Raw genomic sequence first — 3,504 nt, forward strand, 5'->3', positions numbered from 1 at the left:
AAAGTTTTCAGCTATTATCTCTTCAAATATTTTCTCAGGTCCTTTCCATCTCTTCTCCATCTGAAACCCTTGTATTATGAATATTGGTACATTTAATGTTTTCCCAGAGGTCCCTTAGGCTGTCTTCATTTCTTCTCATTCGTTTTTCTTTACTCCGTTTTGCAGCAGTCATTTCCACCATTTTGTCTTCCAGGTCACTTCTCCGTTCTGCCTCAGCTATTCTGCTGTTGATTCCTTCCAGTGTATGGTTCTTCTGCTGTTTTGTTCTTTAGTTCTTTTAGGTCTTTGGTAAACAGTTCTTGAAAGTGAAAAGTGAAAGTGAAGTTGCTCAGTCGTGCCCGACTCTTTGCGACCCCATGGACTGTAGCCTACCAGGCTCCTCCGTCCATGGGATTCTCCAGGCAAGAGTACTGGAGTGGGTTGCCATTTCCTTCTCCAGGAGATCTTCCCCACCCAGGGATCGAACCTGGGTCTCCCGCATTGCAGGCAGACGCTTTACCATCTGAGCCACCAGGGAAGCTCAGCGTGAAGTCGCTCAGTCGTGTCCGACTCTTTGCGACCCCATGGACTGCAGCCTATCAGGCTCCTCCATCTATGGGATTTTCCAGGCAAGAGTGCTGAAGTGGATTGCCAGTTCCTTCTCCAGGGGATCTTCCCAAGCCAGGAATCAAACCCGGGTCTCTCGCATTGCAGGCAGATGCTTTAGTGTCTGAGCCACCAGGAAAGCCCACAAACATTTCTTGCATCTTCTCAATTCTTTTTCTGAGATCCTGGGTCATCCTCGCTAACATTATCCTGAATTCTTTTTCTGGAAGGTTGGCTATCTCCACTCCAGTTAGTTGATTTTCTTGCGGTTTTGTCTTGTACCTTCACCTGGGATATAATTCTTTGCCTTTTCATTTTGATTAACTTTCTGTGATTGCGGTTTTCCTTCATGAGCCTGTGGGACTGTAGTTCTTCTTGTTTCCTCTGTCTTCCCTCTGGTGCATGAGGCTAAATTGCTGTTGTTCAGTCCCTCAGTCATGTCCAACTCTTTGCGACCCCATGAACTGCAGCATGCCAGGCTTCCGTCTTTCACCGTCTCCTGCAGTTTGCTCAAACTCATGTCCATTGAGTCGGTGATACTATCCAATCATCTCATCCACTGTCGTCCCCTTCTCCTCCTGCCCTCAATCTCTCCCAGCATCAGGGTCTTTTCCAATGAGTCGGCTCTTCAGATCAGGTGGCCAAAGTATTGGAACTTCAGCTTCAGCATCAGTCCTTCCAATGAATACTCAGGGTTGATTTCCTTTAGGATTGACTGGTTTGATCTCCTTGCTCTCCAAAGTACTCTCAGCTTGCTGATGGGAGCGACTTGCAATGGGAAGAAACAGGATGCTGCTCTAGTGGACAGGGCCGTACTCAGTAAAACTTTAACTCAGTTCTCTGTTGTGCTGATGGGTGGAGCTGTGCTCCCTCCCTTTTGGTTGTTTGTCCTGAGGTGACCCAGCCCTGGAGTCTACAGGCTCTATGGTAGGGCTGATGGTGACCTCCAAGGGGGCTTCTGTCAAGGGGCACTGCCAGGACTGCTGCTGCCAGGGCTTCAGTCCTGGTGGTGAGCCAATGCTGACCCATACCTCTGCAGGAGACCCTCCAACATTAACAGGTAGGTCTGGTTCAGTCTCCTCTGGGGTCACTGCTCTTTTCCTGGTCCTAGTGCACACAGGATTTTGTACGTGTGCTCCAAGAATAAAGTCTGTTTTCCCCAGTCCTGTTGAAGTACGGCAATCAAATCCTGCTGGCCTTCAGACTCAGATTCCCTGGGGATTCCAAGGCCCTTTGCAGGACCTCCAGGCTGGGAAGGTGGATGTGGGGCTCACAACTTTGACAACAGTGTGAGAATTTCTTTGGTATTACTGTTTTCCAGTTTGTGAGTCACCAACCGGGTGGGTATCAGATTTGCCTTAACTCAAGGTTGCACCCCTACACCATCTTGGTGTGGCTTCTTCTTTGTCTTTGGATGTGGAGTATCTCTTCTGGTGGGTTCAGCATCCTCCTGTTGATGGTTGTTCTGCAGCTAGTTGCAGTTGTGAGGTACTCTCACAAGACGAGATGTGTGTATGTCCATGTGTGCATGCATGGGTGCATATGTGTGATAGATTCAAGGGATTGGGTCTGGTAGGTAGAGTGCCTGAAGAACTAGGGACAGAAGTTTGTAACGTTCATTGTATAGGAGGCAGTGACCAAAACCATCCCAAAGAAAAAGAAAAATGGCAAAGTGGTTGTCTGAGGAGGCTTTACAAATAGCTGAGGAATGAAGAGAAGTGAACAGGAAGGGAGAAAGGGAAAGTTATACCTAACTGAATGCAGATTTCCAGAGAAGAGCAAAGAGAGAGATGAAGGCCTTCTTAAATGAACAATGCAATGAAATAGAGGAAAACGATAGAATAGGAAAGACCAGAGATCGCTTCAGGAAAAATGGAGATATCCAGAGACCATTTCAACAAGGGTGGGCACGATAAAAGACAGAAACGGTAAGGACCTAACAGAAGCAGAGGCGATTAAGAAGAGGAGGCAAGAATACACAGAAGAACTATACAGAAAAGGTCTTAATGACCTGGAAAACCACGATGGTGTGGGCACTCACCTAGAGCCCGACATCCTGGAATGTGCAGTCAAGTGGATTTTAGTCAAGTGGGCATTGCTACGAACAAAGCTAGTGGAGGTGACAGAATTCCAGCTTGGAGCTATTTAAAATCCTAAAAGATGGTGCTGTTAAAGCACTGCACTCAATAGGTCAGCAACTTGGGAAAACTCCGTAGTGGCTACAAGACTGGAAAAAGTCACTTTCCATTCCAATCCCAAGGAAGGGGGATGCCAAAGCATGTTTAAACTGCCATACAATTGAGCTCATTTCACTTTCTAGCAAGGTTATGCTCAAAATCCTTCAAACTTAGTCTTCCACCAAGAACTTCCAGATGTACCAACTGGGTTTCGAAGAGGCAGAGGATCCAGAGATCAGATGGCCAACATTTGTTGGATCATGCAGAAAGCAAGGGAATTCCAGAAAAAAAAAAAATCTGCTTCTGCTTCATTGCATACCCTAAAGTGTATGGATCACAACAAACTGTGGGACATTCTTAAAGGGATGGAGTACCAGATCATCTTACCTGTCTCCTGAGAAACCTGTATGTGGGGTCAAGGAGCAACAGTTAGAACTGAACATGGAGCAACTCACTGGTTCAAAATTAGGAGAGGAGTGTGAAAAGATTGTATATTGTCACTCTGCTTATTTAGCTTATATGTAGATTGCATCATGCAAAAAGCCGGGCTGGGTGAATCACAAGCTGGAATCAAGATTGCTGGGGGAAATATCAACAACCTCAGATATGCAGGTGATACAACTGTAATGGCAGAAAGTGAAGAGGAACTAAAGAGCCTCTTGATAGACATCGCATAGGTGTAACAATCAATTTTAAGTCTCTAGCAAGTTAACTTGTATCACATACAAAAACACTATGCTTC

General features: G+C 46.1%; 1 non-coding gene across 1 annotated transcript; it reads right to left on the reverse strand.

The window, feature by feature from the left end:
* Positions 1-445: 445 nt before the first annotated feature.
* On the reverse strand, positions 446-517 carry TRNAC-GCA (transfer RNA cysteine (anticodon GCA)). Its single transcript has one exon. It is a non-coding gene; the product is annotated as a tRNA-Cys (tRNA).
* Positions 518-3,504: the final 2,987 nt, after the last annotated feature.

The sequence above is a fragment of the Bubalus kerabau genome, chromosome X (genome assembly GCF_029407905.1).
Source record: "Bubalus kerabau isolate K-KA32 ecotype Philippines breed swamp buffalo chromosome X, PCC_UOA_SB_1v2, whole genome shotgun sequence".
Taxonomy (NCBI): domain Eukaryota; kingdom Metazoa; phylum Chordata; class Mammalia; order Artiodactyla; family Bovidae; genus Bubalus; species Bubalus kerabau.